The sequence below is a fragment of the Schistocerca serialis genome, chromosome 1 (assembly GCF_023864345.2).
Source record: "Schistocerca serialis cubense isolate TAMUIC-IGC-003099 chromosome 1, iqSchSeri2.2, whole genome shotgun sequence".
NCBI lineage: Eukaryota > Metazoa > Arthropoda > Insecta > Orthoptera > Acrididae > Schistocerca > Schistocerca serialis.
In genome coordinates, this window is record NC_064638.1 from 987,216,004 (window position 1) to 987,237,723 (window position 21,720).

The following is a 21,720-nucleotide window of genomic DNA, read 5'->3' on the forward strand; positions in this document are numbered from 1 at the left end:
GAATGGCAAAACGTCATTTTTTTCGGATGAATCCAGGTTCTGTTTACAGGATCATGATGGTCGCATCCAGGTTTGGCGACATCGCGGTGAACGCACATTGGAAGCTTTATTCGTCATCGCCATACTGGTGTATCACCCGGCGAGATGGTATGGGATGCCATTGGATACACGTGGACGTTACATTTCAGAAGTGTTACGACCTGTGGCTCTACCCTTCATTTGATCCCTGCGAAAACCTATATTTCAGCAGGATAATGCGTGACCGCATGTTGCAGGTCATGTACGGGCCTTTCCGGATACAGAAAATATTCGACTGCTGTCCTGGCCAGCACATTCTCCAGATCTCTCTCCAGTTTAAAACGTCTGGTCAATGGTGGCCGAGCAACTGGCTCGTTCAATACGCCAGTCACTGATGAACTGTAGTATCGTGTTGAAGCTGCATTGGCAGCTGTACCTGTACACGCCATCCAAGCTCTGCTTGACTCAATGCCCAGGCGTATCTTCGCCGTTATTACGGCCAGAGTTGGTTGTTCTGGGTACTGATTTCTCAGGATCCATGCACCCAAATTACGTGAAAATGTAATCACATGTCAGTTCTAGTGTAATATATTCGTCCAATGAATACCCGTTTATCATCTGGATTTCTTCTTGGTGTAGCAATTTTAATGGCCAGTAGTGTACATAAAATTGGTGTTTTAAAATTTATGAACTTCAAGCGGGATTAAATGCGTTAAGGTACCAAGGCTCTGTAGGTGGAAATGAAGAGATTGTTTCGACAAAAATATGGCGTTTATATATTCTCTTCGTGCTAATATGTACACATTACGCTTGTTTTTTTTCGGTTTCTGTTGGTTATGCTTCAACTCCTATTTCATGGCGCTGTACATCCCCGTATGTGTTGACCTGAATGAAACGAAGCATGCAGAGTGTTACGTATATGAATTCTATATTTATATAGTGCATAGATGAGATATTTCTACAACTGACTGAAAACGTTGTGCTGAACAACGCTACATAGGTAGTCATTTACCGACTAATAATTACAGATATTACAAGTCGCATGTTTCTAGGTTGCGTAGTACGTCTAAGTAAATGTGGTAAATCGCTGTTTTTCCCTTGGGCAGCAGGTCAGGTGTTGAAGTGTAGACACGCGGACTCAGAAACCTAGTCTACACTGATAGACGTAGTCCACTTAGTAGTGCAGTTATGAATGTGCAGAAAACATCAGGTGGTAAATTAGGTAGCCGGTTTGTGGGAAGACTGTTAGACACAGAGAAAAAAAACCAACTCACAGATGAGTCTAAATATTGAGGTACCATATGTGCGCTACAGTCTACATGTGGTTAAAATGGACATTTGTGAGAGAACTGCAGCGTAATTCCCAATCCTTATAAATGGGTAAGTATTTAAAAGGAGCCGTCAAGCTTAAGTAATGCATTTGAATGATGAAAACCCAGAGACATTCACCTGGATAACTATCTATAACAAGAGAATAGCAACGCATGGTTGACACTGTAGTGAGATTGGGTATCCATATACTCAGTAGCACTTCTCTTGGAAAAGCAAGAAACATCCATCTCCATCCGTCAAAAGCCGCCCGACAAGCAGAAAGTGTGAATAAATAGCGAATCTTCAGCAGAGCATCGGTACGTATGGACTCAACCCCTTCTTCAGGTGTGTCTGTAACTCAAAAGAAAACCACATCTCTGAATTGCAAGTCCATAAACAGGTTAACAGAGCTGGAGGTTTTGAAAGTGGTGTATCACGTTATACGGGTGAGAGTAGTGTGATAAGACATTATGTATTGGAAGGAATTCAAAATACGGTGATTACAGGGTAGATGATTTTCTTCATGTAGGATACCACAGCCGTTAAAGGACGGTGTCAAGGCATACGCTAGCTGTGGCTTATTTAACAATTATTTACCTTATTATGTTTTCAGACCAAACGCCAGTTTCAGCCTTACAGGCCTTCTCAAGTTCTGTAGGTTGCTATTATACAGGGTGAGTCACTAACTATTGCCACCAAGAATAACTCCGGAAGTATGATAGGAGCTGAAACGTTTGTAGGACATAGGTTGCATGAGACAACATGACGTTGGTTTGTGTTGCTAGGTGGGGTCGCTTCAGAGAGAGAATGGACAATTTTTTTTCTTTTCTTTAAATGAGATGCTATAGTTTGGTACTTATTTTCTGTTAAAGACTATCGAGACGAATCGAATGATGTGTAACAGTAAGGTCTTTGAAGGTCAGCGAAGGTCACAAAGGTGGCATGAACATCCATTTGCAGAAGGTGTTCGAAGTGATAACCATTGGTATCAATACAGTGCCGCAATCTTCTTATAATGGATTGAGTGATATCCCTTATCACATCGGCAACTATCAAAGCACGAGCTCTGATAACTCTTTCTCGCATTTCTTCAGGTGTAGTTGGAACATCTTTACAAACAATGTGTTTTACGAATCCCCACAAGTAAAAATTCAGGGGCGTCAAGTCTGGCGAAGGTACCGGCCACAGAAAATCTCCTCCACGTCCAATTCAACGATTTGGGAATCTTCTCTGCAGCTCATTTCTAGCCAACAGCGAAAAACGTGCCAGAGACCCATCATGTTGGTACCACATTCTATTCCTTGTTCCTAAAAACATTTCTTCCAATAACAGACCTAATGTTTCTTGCAGTAATGTGGTGCACTTCCTACCACTAAGATTTCCTTCTATGAAATAGGGGACTATAATTCTGTCCTCCAGAATCCCACACCATACATTCACCAACCACGGCTTTTGGTGTGCAACTTACCCCAGCCAACATGGGCTTTCAGTAGCTGAATAATGCATATTATGCAAATTAACATTTCCATGGTTCGTGAATGTAGCCTCGTCAGCAAATAAAACCAAATTAATAAATGTGGCAACCCTCTGAATCTGAAGTTGAGACCATGGACAGAATTCATTGCGATGCTTACAATCTGTACCAGTTAATTCTTGGTGGAGACTCATACGGTAAGGGTGATATTAATGGTGATGAGGAGCATGAACAACACTACTCTCGATCATGACTGATTTTCTTGCAATTTGACGCGAACTAACACAAGGATCATGAACCACAGTGGCAAGAGTACCACTTTCGATTTCCTCGTTAGTAACTTTCCTGTGCCGGATGTGTTTCGATGCGTTAAAGATCCAGTTGATTTCAGTTTATCGCACACTTATTTAAATGTACGGCGTGTAGGGTGAGTACGTTGAGGATATCTTTCAGTGTATAAGTCTCCTTCTCTCACTTAATTTCGTAGGCATTCTTCGTAAATGAGAAGCATATCGACTTGTTCTTCGAAGGAATAGGTCATTCACATTCGCTTGATTTGACAATATTAGTCTTAACGTCACTGCGAAACCGTCGAATGGTGATTAGATGTCAATGGCACTTTAGATCGATACGCCGTATTCGGCGAATGTTTACTATATGCACGATATACGAGAGAGAATTGTCGGAGCATTTGCTTCGATATGTGCCGATGTGATAAGGAATACCACTCAATCCATGATGACTGCAGCACTCCATTGATACCAATGGTCACCACTTCAATCACCTTCTGTAAATGACGTCCATGGCACCTTATTGACCTTCGTTGACCTTCATAGACCTTAGATCATTAGATTCGTCTCGATAGCCGCTGTCAGAAAGTAAATACCAAACCACAGCATCCCATCTAAAAAAACGAAATTGACCTTCATATCGTCGACACCTCTCCACCTAGCAACAAAAACCCAACGTCATATTATGGCCCCCGTTGCCCCATGCTACATTTGTCTGACAAACGTTTCAGGTCCTATCATACTTTCGGAGATATTCTATGTTGCAACAATTAGTGACTCACCCCGTATATTGTTGAGAATGTTTTTGAAGTTCTGTAGGTTAGTGGTATCTGTTGTCGAGAACGTCCAGTATGGCCTAAATTGGCCAATCCTGTGAAATGAAATAACGTAAATAGTTGTTAATTAGGCAACAGCCGATGTGGAGCCATGACACCGTTACTTAACAGTGTCAGAATGAACTACCTATGTCATCACTGCTATCTGCGACTTAATCGATGACAATCCCACAGTCACCGTCGAGATAACACTCTCAGAAAAATGCTGCACAGATACTGAATTGTTATTTTGTAAACCACGGAGGAATCAAGTAACATAAACACCAGTATTTATTTATTAGGAACATAGTAAATACTTCAGTCACCGTCTGTTCGTCTAACGCGTGACAGAACTTAACCAGTAACACTAACTGAGCTGGAGAACGAGATAAACGAGAAAGAAGAATCCATAATCAAATGAAAGAATGAACTCTCCTTACCGTATCTGCAGATGCAGCACTGTTACTGTAGGTGATAGAACAGTTTGTACTTCCTACTTGGGGGAAACTTGACGATACCTTCACAAAGCCCAGAGCCAAGCTGTTTCGTTTGGTAACAGCTATCGTGATTTTTACACGCTGCATACCCATCGTCGAAGCTATAATTTTCCTCATTTTGCGGTCACTTAAACAAATGTGTCATTTTGCAAGCTACGCATATCTCAGTTTTGCTTTCCTCTAAAATTGGTACTATAACACTGCGTATATTTTATAGCTGCTTGTGTGACTTTCGACCAACGTGCTCAAGAGATGCTCACACACACAAACACACACACACACACACACACACACACACACACACACACACACACACACTCACACACACACACACACACGGAGAGAGAGAGAGAGAGAGAGAGAGAGAGAGAGAGGGAGGGAGATTGGTTACAGCAACATACAGTATCCATCACCTACAACAAATTTTCCTGGTTCACTTCCATTCCTGATTGAACATTGTGACTGGCAGCAGCATCCCACGCTCGGTGCCACCATGCGTGAGAAAGAAGCTACTAACGCCGTTAACATATGTATCCACTTTTAAGGTATATTATCCGATGTTAAAAATTAATATGTCTTCTTTAGAATCAGTCGTTCAGAAATAATTACTGTAGTCTCTACCGTCATTTATTTTGTTAGACATAGATGAACCTCTCTCCTCTACCAGCTACATTGTTGGTACACGTTATCGTTGTGCCACATACGGCCTATTCCCCAACTTCCTTGCTTTCACAACCGATTCCGTGTTAACTACGGGTTGTGTGTCCCTATACATAATAACTTACTGATGAGTTAGCTGTATAACTGAAGACTGGTCTGTGGTCTGCCTCAGTGAAATCATTTACGAAATGCAGGTAAGAAAACTATTAAGAAAAGTGGATGAGTACAGTGTTCTAAAAGTTCCAGGGATATTTGTCATTCACTTCTGCTGTAAAGTTTGCTGTTATATAGATTGCAGTGCAAATGGCTACTTCTGGATGCTCCTATACGCAAAAACAAAAAAGTGTTGAGAAATTTCGGCTGCTATTGAGAGGCAGATAAACAAACTGCTTTGCGAAGAGTACTCTTGCCCAAATTTCTGTGGACAACGTAGCTACCCTACTTTTTCATTGAGTGGGTCTTATAAGCCACAATTTAACAAACGTTTAAAGGAATCCAGCTGAACGTAGCCGAATTAGTTGGTCGGTCACAAGATCGTAATGGCTCTTCAGTGATACGTAAGTTAGACAATTGTAAAATATAAAGGTATGTTCCAAATGAAAATTTACGCAACGATACAACTAGCTGCCAGATTGAGAGTCGGACCCAGATACCTGCCTTTAGGAGGTAGCTTGTAATCCAGGCACACCTTAGAGAGTGACTAGAGGGATAGAGAAACAGTTAATATCGCTCAAAAGAGGAAAGGCCTTTGGACCTGATGGGATACCAGTTCAATTTTACACAGAGTACGCGAAGGAACTTGCCCCCCTTCTTGCAGTGGTGTACCGTAGGTCTCTATAAGAGCGTAGCGTTCCAAAGGATTGGAAAAGGGCACAGGTCATCCCCGTTTTCAAGAAGGGACGTCGAGCAGATGTGCAGAACTATAGACCTATATCTCTAACGTCGATCAGTTGTAGAATTTTGGAACACGTATTGTGTTCGAGTATAATGACTTTTCTGGAGACTAGAAATCTACTCTGTAGGAATCAGCATGGGTTTCGAAAAAGACGGTCATGTGAAGCCCAGCTCGCGCTATTCGTCCACGAGACTCAGAGGGCCATAGACACGGGTTCCCAGGTAGATGCCGTGTTCCTGGACTTCCGCAAGGCGTTCGATACAGTTCCCCACAGTCGTTTAATGAACAAAGTAAGAGCATATGGACTATCAGACCAATTGTGTGATTGGATTGAGGAGTTCCTAGATAACAGGACGCAGCATGTCATTCTCAATGGAGAGAAGTCTTCCGAAGTAAGAGTGATTTCAGGTGTGCCGCAGGGGAGTGTCATAGGACCGTTGCTATTCACAATATACATAAATGACCTTGTGGATGACATCGGAAGTTCACTGAGGCTTTTTGCAGATGATGCTGTGGTGTATCGACAGGTTGAAACAATGGAAAATTGTACTGAAATGCAGGCGGATCTGCAGCGAATTGAAGCATGGTGCAGGGAATGGCAATTGAATCTCAATGTAGACAAATGTAATGTGCTGAGAATACACAGAAAGATAGATCCTTTATCATTTAGCTACAAAATAGCAGGTCAGCAACTGGAAGCGGTTAATACCATAAATTATCTGGGAGTACGCATTAGGAGTGATTTAAAATGGAATGATCATATAATGTTGATCGTCGGTAAAGCAGATGCCAGACTGAGATTCATTGGAAGAATCCTAAGGAAATGCAATCCGAAAACAAAGGAAGTAGGTTACAGTACGCTTGTTCGCCCACTGCTTGAATACTGCTCAGCAGTGTGGGATCCGTACCAGATAGGGTTGATAGAAGATATAGAGAAGATCCAACGGAGAGCAGCGCGCTTCGTTACAGGATCATTTAGTAATCGCGAAAGCGTTACGGAGATGATAGATAAACTCCAGTGGAAGACTCTGCAGGAGAGACGCTCAGTAGCTCGGTACGGGCTTTTGTCAAAGTTTCGAGAACATGCCTTCACCGAAGAGTCAAGCAGTATTTTGCTCCCTCCTACGTATATCTCGCGAATACACCATGAGGATAAAATCAGAGAGATTAGAGCCCACACAGAGGCATACCGACAATCCTTCTTTCCACGAACAATACGAGACTGGAATACAAGGGAGAAACGGTAGAGGTACTCGAGGTACCCTCCGCCACACACCGTCAGGTGGCTTGCGAAGTATGGATGTAGATGTAGATGTAGAATCTTTAGCATCCCACTGACCGCAAGAATTCTTAATTTTCCACACACATTCACTGGATATATACTCAGCTAAAAAGAATAGACGTGTCATTTCAGAGACTTAAAACTTTTTCATTCGGTCGTGTGACGTTTTCGTCGTACATTCCAGTTTTAGAAATTTCTTTCCTAGATTTTAATACATTTAGACATTTGTACAAACTGCTGCCTTCCTTCTCTTTATTCATAACACCAGTCATCAAATACAAAACGCAATATGTTGTTACTAGAAGTAGCAACATTCACCATAGTATTTCAAATTCATTTCTTCATAATGGAACTTTCCATATCTTCTCGAGGCTTTTTGATACTTCCTGATGAAACAAACCGGTTAGACAAGTGCCTTTCTGCTGTGGATGATGGTAACGAATATATCGAAATGAGAGGCACTGTTTTACTGGCCCCTTTCTTTTAGCATTTGCTGAGGCAAGGAATTTGCTTTACCTGTTCCTTTTTTAGTTAAATGGGTCGAAAATAAACACCTTAGAAATAAAAAATGTAATATTTTAGATATTTATCATATTCTCCATTTAATGAAATTAGATAGTAAGAATATACAGAATTAGCTACTATCGGTTTACAGAAAACGTAATGAAATCGCACCTTACAGTTATGTTGCAAATATGATGCGTATTTAAGTCTTCGCCATGTCTCAAATAGATCTAAAAGTAAACTCCCTACCCACTGATCCTGTGCAGAACTAAAAAAAATTACGTGTTATAGCGTCAGTGAGAGAGCACCTCGAGTTCTTGCTGTTAATAAGGCGAGTACACCGTTCGGTTGTTGTATACTCTTACGTGCTTCAAACAAAAAGGACTTATTTTCAGTTATCTGTGTAGTTACTAGTTAATTTTTGTACTTCTTGCGGGTTTGAGTGCTTACTAGGTATAACTTTTTATTATATCAACAGTGTAGCGTACAGTACCACCGTTGTTATCGACGCTTGTATCGACTCTCGTAACGTACAGGCTTTTGTTTGTTTTCAATAGAGTAGCTCAATGTCGGTTAGATAGTGAGAGAGCACCTCGAGTTCCTGCTGTTAATAAAGCGAGTGCACTGTTCGTTTGTTACATATTTTTACGAGCTTCAAATAGAAGTGACTTCAGTAATGGATAGGAACTGTGATTGCCATGTACAGATGTGAGCTGACTTGGTGACCCTTCACTCACACCTCCAGGCGGTGTTGGCTTCTGTCGTGGGAGACCATTCCAAAGTCTGGCAGGCAATGAGAGAGACTTTTCGAGGGGCCGATCGTACCGCCTTTTTGGTTCGTTTGACGAACAGGGTCCCTGCGTTACTGTGGCTGACGAAATCACTAAGCCGGATGCAGTCTTCTACCCTGTTCCAGAGGAAGCTTCTCGGCCTGCGAGGTCTGAGCATTCACAGAGGATGGGTTTGCTGGTAGTTGGGAGCTCCAACGTGAGGCGCGTAATGGGGCCCATAGGAACACGTTGCCAAGGAGGGGAAGAAAGCCAGTGTGCACTCCTTGTGCATACCAGAAAGAGTCATTCCGGATGTGGAGAGGGCGTTTCTGGATGCCATGAAGAGTGCATGGTGCAGACAACTGCAGATGGTGGATCATGTCGGTCCCAATGACGTGTGTTGCTTTGGATCGGAGGAGATTCTCTGTTTCTTCGAGTGGCTAGCGGAAATGGTAAAATTGCCTGTCTTGCTTGCGAGACTAAGGCGGAACTCACCATCTGCAGCAACATCGATAGAACTAACTGTCGTCCTTTGGTGCAGAGCCTAGTGGAGCGTCTGAATCAGAGGCTCAGACAGTTCTGTGACCGTGTATGCTGCAGATTCCTTGACTTGCGCCATCGGGTGGTGGGTTTCCGGATTCTGCTTGATAGGTCGCAACTACACATTGGAAGCGGCTACACGGGAAGCGGGAGCTGTATGGAAGGAACTGCGTGGTTTTTAGGTTAGAGGATCTCAGGAAACGACAGAAACGGCTTCCGTCTAAGAGGGGGCAGGTAAAACCAGTAAGGTAGTTTTAGCAACAATCGGTATTGTAACTGCAAATTGTCGGAGTTGTGTAGGGAAAGTACCAGAACAGCAAGCCCTAATAGAAAGCACTGAAGCTCAAATGGTTATAGGTACGGAAAGCTAGCTAAGGCAGGAAATAAGTTGGTGGTGGAGTATTTATTGCTGTCGGAAATAGTTTACCCTGTAGTGTAGTTGAGGTAGATAGTTCCTGGGTAGAAGTTATACTTGACAATCGGACTAAACTATTCACTGGGTCGTTTTACCAGCCCCCCGACTCTGAAGATATAGTTGCTGAACAGTTCAAAGAAAACGTGAGTCTCATTTCAAATAGATATCCTACTCATACAATTATAGCCGGCAGTGACTTCTGTCTACCCTCGATATTCTGGGAAAATAATAATCTTAAAGCCGGCGGCAGGCATAAAATGTTATCTGAAGTTCTTCTGAATGCTTCCTCAGGAAATTATTTTGAAAGATTAGTTCATGAACCCGCTCGAATCGTAAACTGTTGCGAACGCATACTTGACCTCTTAGCAACAGATTATCCTGGACAAATGGGGAGTATCATGAAGGATATAAGGGTTAGCAACCACAAGGCAGTTGCTGATAGGCTGAATACCGTAACACCCACAACCATCAAAAACCAACGCAAAGTACATCTATTGAAATAAAAGCTCATAAAAATGATCTCAAAGTCTTTTTAAGAGACAGTCTCCTTCCGATCTGATCATATAAGCATAGAAAAGATGTGGAATGATGTCAAAGAGATATAATCGATGGCAATTGAGAGATACATGCCACATAAATTAATAGGTGATGGTACTGATTCCCCATGGTACACAAAACGGGTCACATCGCTGTTGCAGAAGCAACGAAAAAAGCATGCCAAATTTAAAAGAACGCAAAACCCCTAGATTGTCAACGATTTGCGGAAGTTCGAAATATAGCGCGTACTTAAATGCGAAGTGATTTTAATAATTTCCGCAACGAAACTCAGTCTCGGAATCTGGCAGAAAACCCAGAGATTCTGGTAAACATTAAGCACACTAGCGGCAAGTCGAAATCAATACCTTCCCCATGCGATAACAACGGTGAAGTCACTGATGAAAATGGTTCAAATGGATCTGAGCACTATGGGACTTAACATCTGAGGTCATCAGTCCACTAGAACTTAGAACTACTTAAACCTAACTAACCTAAGGACATCACACACATCCATGCCCGAGGCAGGATTCGAACCTGCGACCGTAGCAGCAGCGCGGTTCCGGACTGAAGCGCCTAGAACCGTTTAGCCACCGCGGCCGGCAAGTCACTGATGACAGTGCAACGAAAGCAGAGTTATTATACAGGGTTTTTCAAAACTCCTTCAGCAAAGAAGACGAAGTAAATATTCCTGAATTCCAATCAAGAACAACTGCCAAGATGAGAAACATGGAAACAGATATCCTCGGTGTACCAAAACAGCTTAAATCACTTATCAAAGACGAGGCCTCCGGACCAGATTGTATACCACTCAGGTTCCTTTCAGAGTATGCTGATACAATAGCTCCATACTTAGCAATTAGATACAACCGATCGCTCATAGAAAGATCTGTACCTACAGACTGGAAAATTACTCCACTCATACCAACACACAAAAAGGGAAAAATTGGTGATCCGATGAATTACAGGCCAATATCAGTAAACCTCGATTTGCAGTAGGGTTTTAGAACATATACCGTGTTCAAACATTATGAATTACCTCGAAGAAAATGATTTATTGACAGACAGCCAACACGGGGTCAGAGAATATCGTTCTTGTGACACACCACTAGGTCTTTATTCTCAAACAGAATTGAGTGCTACCGACACGGGATGTCAAATTGACCCCATGTTTTTATAATTCCAGAAGGCTTTTGACACCGTTCCCATAAGCGACTTCTAACAAATTATATAGCTATGGAGTATCGTTTTCGATTTGCGTCTGGATTCATGATTTCCCGTCGGAGAGGTCACTGTTCGCAGTAATAGATGGAAAGTCATCGAGTAAAACAGAAGTAATATCCAGAGTGCCCCAAGGAAGTGTTATAGGCCCTCTATTGTCGCTGATCTTTATTAACGACATAGGAGACTGTCTGAGTTGCCCTCTTAAATTATTTGCAGATGATACTATTATTTACCGTGTTTTAAAGTCATCTGATGACCAAAACTAATTGCAGAATGATTTAGATAAGATATCTGTATGGTGCGAAAAGTGGAAATTGACCCCGAAAAAAGAAAAGTGTGAAGTTATTCACATTAGTACTAAAAGAAATCCACTAAATTTGGATTACGCGATAAGTCGCACAAATTTGAAGGCTGTAAATTCAACAAAATACTTAGAAATTACAGTTACAAATAACCTAAATTGGAACTATCACGTAGATAATGTTGTGGGTAGAGCAAACCAAATACTGCGTTTCTTTGGCGGAACACTTACGTGTAACAGGTATACTAAAGAGGCTGCTTATAACACGCTTGTCCCTTTATTCAGGAGTACTGCTGTGATGTGTAGGCTCTGCATCAAGAGGGAATGACGGATGACATCGAAAAAAGTACAAAGAAGGGCATCTTCTTTTGTATTATCCCCAAATAGGGGAGATAGTGCCACAGACATGACACGTGAATTGAAGTAGTAATCTTTAAAACAAAGACGTTTTTCGTTGCGACGGGATCTTCTCATGAAATTTTAGTCACCAGTTTTTTCCTCTGATAGCGAAAAACTTCTGTTGGCACCCACCTACATAGGGAGAAATTATCATCACTATAAAATAAGAGAAGTCAGGGCTCGTACAGCAAAATGTAATTGCTCGTTTTTCCCGTGCTTGAAGGTGGTTCATTGAATCCTCTGCCAGGCACTTTATTGTAAATAGCAGAGTACTCACGTTGATGTAGATGCAGATGTCTCAAGAACGATATAATTTGTTATGAATTTTTATTTTCTAAATGAAACTCAATGGTTTTGCGGAACTGTGTAGAACTTGAGTTGCTATGTACTGTGTGGGTAGCCAGTTGCTCGTTTTTGTGACACAATATACAAGTAATATTACAAAATATGTATGGAAAATGGACACCACTTTTAAATACACACATCAAAAGTTCTTCATCACCTCGGCTTCGAGAGTTCCGGAACCTGTACAGAAAATTGGAATATACGTCATTTGCGCCGTTTTTGTTTCTCATGAAAGCCACACGTTGCATGTTGTATCACCATCCAGCATGAACCTTCAGAGGTGTTGGTCCAGATTACTGCACACACCGGTACCTCTACTACCCAACAGCACGTCCTCTTGGATTGATGCATGACTGTATTCGTCGCGGCATACTATCCAAAAGTTCATCAAGACTTGGTTAGTCTAGGTGGTCCCAGTCCTCAACGGCGATTCGGCGTAGATCCCTTTGAGTGGTAGGTGGGTCACGTCGCCCATAAACAGCCCTTTTCAATCATCCCAGGCATGTTCGGTAGTTTTCAGGTCCGGAGAACATGCTGGTCACTCTTTCGAACGATGTTGTTATCCTGAAGGAAGTAATTCACAAGATGTGCACGATGGGGACGCGAATTGTCGTCTATGAAGACGAATGCCTCGCCAATATGCTGCCGATATGGTTGCAGTATCGGTCGGAAGATGGCATTCATGTATTGTACAGCCGTTACGGCACCTTCCATGAATACCAACGGCGTACGTCGGCCCCACATAATGCTTCCCCAAAACAGCAGGGAACCTGCACCTTGCTGCATTCGCTGGACGTATGTCTAAGACGTTCAGCCTGACCGGGTTGCCTCCAAACACGTCTCCGTCGATTGTCTGGCTGAAGGCATATGAGACACTCATCGGTGAAGAGAACGTGATGCCACTCCAGAGCTGTGCTTTTGGCATGTTGTTGGGCCCATCTGTACCGCGCTGCATGGTGTCGTGGTTGCAACGATGGACCTCGCCACGGACGTCTGGAGTGAAGCTGCGCATCATGCAGCCTACTGCGCACAGTTTTAGTCGTAACACGACGTCCTGTGGCTGAACAAACATATTTATTCGATATGGTGGCGTTGCTGTCAGGGTTCCTCCGAGACATCCACTGCAGTAGCAGCCCTTGGGTGACCTGAGAGAGGCATGTCATCGACAGTTCTTGTCTCTCCGTATCTCCTCCATGTTCGAACAACATCGCCTCGGTTCATTCCGAGACACCTGATCACTACTCTTGTTGAGTGTATTTCCTGGCACGAAGTAACAATGCGGACGCGATCGAACGGTGGTATTGGCAGTCTAGGCATGGTTGAACTGCAGACAGCACGGACCATGTAGCTTCTTCATGGTGGAATGACTGAAATGATCGGCTTTTGTGAGAAAAGAAAACAAAGAAAACACCTACAGCCATCCTTATGATTTTATTTTATTTTGTTGCAACCAGTTTTCAACGATTTAGTGCGTTATCTTCAGGTTGTTGTTGATGCGGTACGGGTTGATATGATCCTATCTATCTATATATATATATATATATATATATATATATATATATATATATATATATATCAGTTGCCAGCATTACTGCATACGCAGATAAAGTGTCAGCACTCCAACCATCAACTGCTAGTTGATTGTTGGAACAGCGGTTTTTATCCGCTGCGAGCCCATCCGCCTTGTGGGCAACTGAAACAACAATAAATAAAAATAGCCTTGGCATCAACTTTCAACATAACTCAGCAGTAGCAGTGTTCTCCGAAAGATGGCGGACAGTTGGATCGCCGAAATATTGAACGAAGCTGATTTTAGGATCCGGCATTAAACCGGAGGAAACTTTCAAGACTTATTACGCCTGGAAAGCCTATGAAATTCCAGTGTTATTTGTAGCTGCCCAGGGTCTGGATTTGTTACTGTGTAGCGAAGATGTACATTTACAGAATTTTTGTCACTAGTATTACTGTTTCGAGGACACTCTAACTCAACATGAAACTGTGGTACGACAATCGTGTGTGTCTAATTGTCCACTGACGTTTTCATACAGCAATCACAGTTTTCAGCAGACAGGAAGTAAATCGCTGATTAAAAGTTTAATGTATGTAGAAAACCTTAGCTACAGTGTTACATATTGTCTGGACGTCACAAACACCGAATTACACTTATCTTTCTTCACACTTCCTTAAGAGTCATAACTGGTATACCAATACCTTGAGAGGTAACGGGCGAGTTGTGGCACCCTGGCAATATTCTAAGTTCAGAGTTGGCGTGGCGGCGCTGGCGCCTCTCGGCGGGCCGCGGCTCGTCGTCTGCAGCGTGGTGCCGAACGTTAGCCGGGGTCCAGCCGACCGCGTGGCTGGTAATTTCATGGTGACACTGTGTCGATGAAGGAGACACGCCGGGAGTGCCAAAGATGGCGGGCTTTGTGATACCTTAATGGCAGACATTTCAAAGTTCGTATAGAAATTAATAGTAGCCAGATGAATCAAGATACCTCAAAAAGAAACATGTACCCTACCAACATTTGCACGACGATTCTGATGGTGTAATCACATTTTCAATATCTTTATTAGTTTAAATTTTAGTATCTGACGATAAATTCTACAAGTAACACCCAGAAACGAATTTCCAAAATCTAAACCGTTCATCCGATTTTGTCGATCGACGTGTCTTTAGAAGGCTATTAGTGTGAACCTAAATTGATATAAATTACAGGTATGTAACTTGAATAGTACATCAGTAGCTGGAGGTCAAAGTGGCCGATTACTCTTACTCGCGTCAGGCCATAAGTACTCCACAGTGAGCGCTCTAGCTAATCACTGCGATCGTTCCAAAAAGGACACGTTTAGAGGCAGTGTGGAAGTAGGGGAGGAGCTTCGTTTCGTGAGAGGGCAGGGAAGCTTGGGACAGTATGGGAGAGGACACGAGAGCGTCCTGGACAGTACGGCGCGACGGACGCACGGTCGCGGGAAAGACTTCGAGAGTGGAGCAGTTTGCGCGTGTTCGCGGGAGATAGAAATATTTCGGAGTGCCGACTTGTGCTCCTGTGTGATTTCCGTGGCTTCTGCGGTGAAGACGTGGTGTGCGTTTAGAAGTGATTATCTTGGGAGCTATGTTGCTGTTCGTAACTAATTACGTGAAGAAGGAATCTATTGTTTCCCTGTTATTCTAACTTATATTTATTTAATTGCTGGACCATCGACATCAAATAAGTGTTTGCAGTAATAAACGGCATTGTTAAAGGTACTGCTGTTATCGTACTCATCATTTAAAGTCGTTAAAAATAATACCTGTATATTTTATTTAATTGTAATATTTCATGTATAATTGATACATTAAAAATTTGCAATTGCTGAGTGATAGGAAGCTTCGACCATTCAATTCATGTGAACATTCATTTTGTGTACTGTAGACTCAGCAGTATTTGGCTTGTAATGCGGCAACTAAATATCCCAGCTCCTAGACTACGAAACTAGCCAAAACCTTTAATACTTCAACTCTGGGTCGGAGGGTACGTAGTTGATGGACACCACATCACATCATTATACTTTAAATCCCGCAACCTACGCAGAACTAACCTGACTTACGAGAAAACTAGCATTAGGTTTATAATATATTACAATGTATTAAAATGTACCAATCGCTATCAAATCCCTACACAACACCAGACACACATAGTTGCCCCAGATTTATTATTTTCAAAAGACAGAGGAATCTCACAGCACATAGACTTGCTATAACAGAAACGTATATACAACAATAACTCTTTTGAGAGAAATTCATAAACCACAGCACCAAGTGGTAATAAGTAGTACTTAAACTGGCAGTGTTCGTGTGCTGCATTGCGGGCTGCATACACTGCAGGGTGCTGAAGCATCGTAGGTATTTTCATTAATGGATGCGCTTGCAGAGTGTGCCGAAAAAATAATAGTTCCGCTTTCTGTCACAAGGTAAAAATATGGAGCTGTAAGCAATCAGAATCTAAAATGTTTCGCATTTTCACGTCAAAATGATGTTTTTCGCTTGGTGACATATGTTTTTTTTTATTTTGTGAAGCGACTGTTGGTCCAAGGGTTAGAAGGTCCAAGTAGATCGTCAACAACAATAGCTCTGCATTGGGGAATATGGCGGAAAGAAACAGCTGCAAAGACGCCTCACGTCCTTAAGTGGGCTAAAGAAGATAAATAAGAAATTTGAAGAAATAGGTAAATTAGATGCTGCAGCAAGAAGAGGGAGGGAGACCAATCCTATGACGATTGTTCATGTCGTTGCTGAAGCTTTAGTCTAACTTGCATCACGTGCTTCGCATTCTATAGCCAGCGGTCGAGCTGTGTCACGGGAAGTGTCTCTCCCCTGGTGAACAGTTGAAACGATTTTGCGGCGCACTTGACATGAGTATCACTAGAACCTTCAGATTGTGCACCAAATAAAGATCCAAGGTAGGGTACAACGCCATGACTTCGCACTTCATGTTTTGTCACGCATGGAACTGGATCACATGTGACCGGGGAAAATTGTATGCATCCACAAGATACATTTTACTCTGCACGGCGCCGTGAATGCACAGAACTGTCGCCCATGGGATTTTACATAACGGGTTATAGTCAGCCTCTTATTGTGCAGGTGTATCCACTGTACTCTGTTTATGTGAATATGTGATGCGGTTTCAGAAGGTCCTTCATTGTCGGTCCGTTAGTTTCCGGGGACTGACACCTCTGACATCCCCCATCCTTCTTGGGTCTACAGCGATATCTGCACATAATAAAGACCCCCTTGTGTAACACGTGATTTCATATTAGCAAGAACGCAACTGTGTCCACACGACCATTTTCATGGAAGTTGGGGCGACACAGTATGCCGCAGGCCAGGTGAAAACTTTGCTTCCAGAAACCTTCACTAACGACTACTTCATTTCTAGACAATTTCAAGATCTGTGGCGTTCCATATCCCGTGACCTACGTCCGTGTGCCTTCTATTGTGGCGATATTTGAAAGGTCGTGTCGACTAGCGATGTATCCGGGCTCTTCATGAAGGATAGCATGCGATAATATATCGCTCTTACTACACCGGATATGCCACAAGAAAATATCGACCATGCCGTTTTACGAACGCAGGATGTAGCTGAATCGGGAAATCGTACTGAACGCATGTTGCAACAGATAATCATATCATAATAAAGGTGTCAGAACCACTGTTACCGTGTGTGATCGTTCCTCTCCTTTTCCTGCACACAAACCACATTCTGACAGCTTTCAGCGCCACATTTTCACCTAGTGGCAGAATAGACAACTACTTTTTTTCAGAATATTCCACGAGCCCACAGGTTAATTACCATACTTAAGATGATTCAGCGTCCTGCAATGTATACAGTTGACACTGCAACAATCGGTACACTATCAGTTTAGTTATAACCATCCGGTGACTTTACTTAAATACAAACTAGTCTATTAGACCTTCGAATTTTCACATATCACTTCTCCAACTACCTCTAAAATGGAACATTATGCGAATTCTCACAAATGTATACTCCAGACCATGGGCATTATATCCTAATTTTCGAATCTTCCTTTCTTGGCTAATTTTTTCTGCATTAAATTTGTTATTTATTAAAGGTATTAGAAATTGAAGATGTATAGTAAAATTTCTTCCCTTCTTATTAATGATAAAATAAGAATTACGTTTGACGTGCCTATTCGAATGAGTAAATGAATAACAAAGACAGTTTGTATCTAGAATTATAGCTAGAAATTTCTCAGTTGCTTGTAGAGATCCACACAAGTTTAAGATGCACGATGCGTGACTTAATCATACAATTCTACATAACCTACCATATCTATACTTTTAATTTAGTCACGAACGTCCTGTTGGTAATACTTCAGGACGAAATGAAAAAACTCTTTCCGATAATGATAATGAAGCGACCAGGCTTTGAATAAAATATTCACTCCCACAGCGGGGTGGTGCAAATGCAAAAGGTTCGATCTACGCGTCTTAATGGGTTTACCCAACACAAAACGCTCAGGAGCGCTGTCTCATTCTGTTGTGACAGGCTTTGTCACGGCATTTCAACCCTGAAAGACAGAAATAAGTTGCGTCTCTCTTAAATAGCACACAGTCCTTACACTATAGTCGCTGTCTATATTCGGGATTTGAAATTGAGGCGGTAGAATGAACTGTTTACGAAGATTCAGTTTTGATTTATCTTCTGGACATCCAGTAAATTACGCGTTTCCAATAGGACAGCAAGATTTAAATGAGGTTGATAACCAGGAAGACAGAAACAGGAATTCGCATCTTCTGCAAGTATGAAAGGTTTCTTACCGAAGACTGATTCCACACACTGACGATACACTTAAGTGCTTCCTTTCCTGAGATACTTTTTATGGGACCGTATAATGCGGCAGTCTATTCACTGAACTTCCAGTTCCCCAGGAATTTTTTTACAGCGATTGGAAAATTAGTAGCACAACACGGTAATTATTTATGACGATACGTTGCGGAACGCCGTGGTAAAATAAATTAAACTTTGTTATAGTTAAGATCGCGTTAAATAACATTTGTTACTGACTACTGGTTTCGACAGTTGAAATTCTTATCTTCTGATTTGCAAAATATTTTTTGATAATAGATCGCATTCCATTACGAGTTTATCACTCGTGCCCTGTTGTCATTATGGTGGAAAATATACTACAGCACGTCATACTTTGTACATAGGCCAGTCAAAAGTGAAACCACATACAGATAAGAAAAAAGGGCATGTTCACACACGAAGCACTACACCGAGGCTTGTTAGTTCCTAAAATGCACGATTTGTAGTAGAAGTACACATTTGTACAAATGTTTGCGTCTACATGACATATTATACACTTGTCTACATTGTAATCAAAGTATACGGTGCAACTAGCAACTTCAGCAGACATCTATCCATGATGTATAAAATATTTCATGTGAGCGTAAAAATTTGTACAAATGTGCAATTTTACAACATACGTGGAATTTAAGAATTAATAAGCCTCAGTCGAATGTTACGTGTGTGAACATGCCCATTTGCTAACGTGCTTTTTATCTGTATAGTGTGTGGTATATTCCTCATTATAATCACTACATGGCGTGAGTTATAAATTCGTAATGGAACACGATTTTTAAAGATCGGAAGATGACAAAAAGCTGACGAAAGCGGTCGCCAATAATAAACATTAATTAATGCGGTCTTGGCTGTAAAACGTTTTCAGGTTAAATACAGATCAGTCCTTCCATTTTCTCAATATGAGGAAATTCAATCACGTTTGGTTTTCGAATCACTTATTATGAAACGAGTCTCGCTATTGAGCACACCATATGGCATGTTTGATTTCGAAGTAATTATTCACTTTTGATGTTCGGATCACACACAGACATTCGTGCCGTTACCCTGCTTCCTCGGTTCATAGATCATAGAGAACATCCAGTTTTCAAGAGACTTTCGATATTTTATGACTTCTGTCACATCCCTCTTTTCCCTACCACTGATACAGAAGAGATACTATTCCTTCCACGTATCCAACAAATCTTACTTGTATATTACATTAAGGTAGAAGCCACAGCATTAAGCAGTACGGAATCTGGATCAGATCTAATTCATCTTACCATAACATGTGGCCATTAGATTTATACGGAGAGCCACGAAGCAAAGCTTGGTTCAGACGGCCGAGTAATTGTGGATAGTGTGCAAATCTTACTAACACGTAGCTAGACACTCGCAACAGTGGTGTACGAAGGTAGATACGTGAAGTGAAAGACATTTTGCTATGCATAGAAACATGCAATGGTGGCATTTTGTATAAACACGGGGTACGGGACGCCGTAAATATTCTACTGCCACTGGCAGGTCTTACGTTGTCCTGCTCCTCGTGGGAAATAAAGGCAGATTTCCTGTGTCCTACGTTGCAACGTTTCGGTTACAACTGGGGCGACCAAGGTCTTTGCATCTGTGCAGTGTTTTCGCATGCATGCAGAGCTCTGTCGCCACGCTGCACATTTTTCCCATTAAGACTCCATGCTGTCTAAGCGGCGGAGGAGGGGATGTTGAGGCAGGGGAAAACTATGAATGTGGTGCATTTAGATGGAAATGCAGTGGCGCACGGCGACAGGAGGAATTGCATGCGGCTTGGTTTCATGTTTCTCAACGATATAAATCACAAACAAATCATCAGTTTTCATCACGGCTCACGTATTTTGAGCATGCTAATGAATAATAAAGTTTTTATCTGGCACGGACCTCAGGTAACGTAACCCTTTCCTATTTAGTTTCATAACTGAAAAACCCTTTCAAACACATGTTTTGATCGAGATATTGAATCACGTGCGCAACCTCATTACGGAGTCGTGGAAAAACTTCCAGACAGAAACAATGCAGAACCCCTGTACAGTTTCATTCCAAAAGAACATGTCTTTCATACGAAAATTACACTGCAGTTCTATCAGTACCATTTGCACATGCCCTTTTCAACGAAATGGGTAAACAGTCTCGATACCAGCTCAGATATAAGACCAGCAGTGTCCTCAAAACGTTTAGAAAACTAACCTTGTTATTCTTTCAACAGAGCTCTCAATTCTTTAAAATCTGCGCTTGTATGAACGTCATTGAGCCTAGGGACTTGGAAGGCGTTTTTTTCAGAGTCTGATCCTTCCACAATGCGATTTTCTCTTTAACCGTGTACCCATCTAATGAGAAACAAGTTGTTTCCAACCTTGCAACATGTTACTTTGGCTGTGCACACTGGGGTCCACATAAAATCTGAATTCTGCAATCCATGTTCTAATTTTTCTTCCTGATTTCCTTTTTCCTTCATAAATTCAATAGTAGCGGGTTTTAAGTTGAAAATTCGTTCCACGTATGTCCCTTGACTTAAACGACGCACGTTGTCGTAATACATATTGCTTCCAACCTCTTCCTTTTGTTCCATCGAAAACAGTTGCACTGGCTGTGTACTAATGCGTGCCACTTTAGAAAATTTACTGTTCGTACCACCAATTTCACCACGTTCTTCACGCCTGCAAATTTAGCGCGAAGTGGTTCTTGACATACAGAACAATGAATCCCGTAAAAATCGTGTGTCGATCATTCAACATCGCCACCTGAGTCCTTAACTTGTTTCGCATTGTATTGTATGATCGTTCCATAGCATATCTGCGGTGCTCATGGATTATGAGGTTGCATAATACATACTGAAAATTCTCATCTTCCCCTTCTGTGACTTTCACTCATTTTTGGAAGCTTGCCACTACATATCGCTGGACTGCCTCTTTTTGTGCAAACAGCCACTGGGCGTGTGAACTTCTTTTGTACTACGAACAAACAGCGAAAGATAAATTACGCTGACCCCAGATTCTGCAGAACCGAAGAAAGTCGTACCAAGCGAAATATGTCGCACTACATTGCTAAATGAGATATCATGCTGTACCG